The sequence below is a fragment of the Crocuta crocuta genome, unplaced genomic scaffold (genome assembly GCF_008692635.1).
Source record: "Crocuta crocuta isolate KB4526 unplaced genomic scaffold, BGI_CrCroc_1.0 scaffold475, whole genome shotgun sequence".
In the NCBI taxonomy this organism is placed as follows: domain Eukaryota; kingdom Metazoa; phylum Chordata; class Mammalia; order Carnivora; family Hyaenidae; genus Crocuta; species Crocuta crocuta.
In genome coordinates, this window is record NW_027529518.1 from 1664745 (window position 1) to 1665119 (window position 375).

A 375-nucleotide genomic window follows, 5' to 3' on the forward strand; every position below is an offset into this window, starting at 1 on the left:
AGTTAACATAGTCCTGAAAGTAATCCAGGGAAAGAAATTCCTCTTCATCAGTGTTAATGGTGGGCTTGTGTTATATAAAAGGGAGTAAGATTGGGTTTTTTTGTGTGTGTGAGAAATACTTAGTAATTTATTTTTATTGGATAATAAGAAAATGTTAGTATATTTCTTACCCTTCTCTTTTGGGCTTGAGATTTTTTTATTTCTTTTAAGTTGATATATGTCATTTCATGTATGTTTTTTATACTTCTGTTGCATCGATGTGTCCATATCCAAAACATATTTTGTGACTTAAAGGTTTCTGTAGTGCTGCACTACTGATATTCTCTCACACCCCTTGTGATTTTCACTCAGTACATTCTGAGATGGTTCATGATG

At 32.3% G+C, this 375-nt stretch overlaps 1 protein-coding gene across 1 annotated transcript in view; it reads left to right on the forward strand.

The window, feature by feature from the left end:
- HPRT1 (hypoxanthine phosphoribosyltransferase 1) overlaps positions 1–375 on the forward strand; it is a 33635-nt gene that overhangs the window by 26640 nt on the left and 6620 nt on the right. The window lies entirely within an intron of this gene.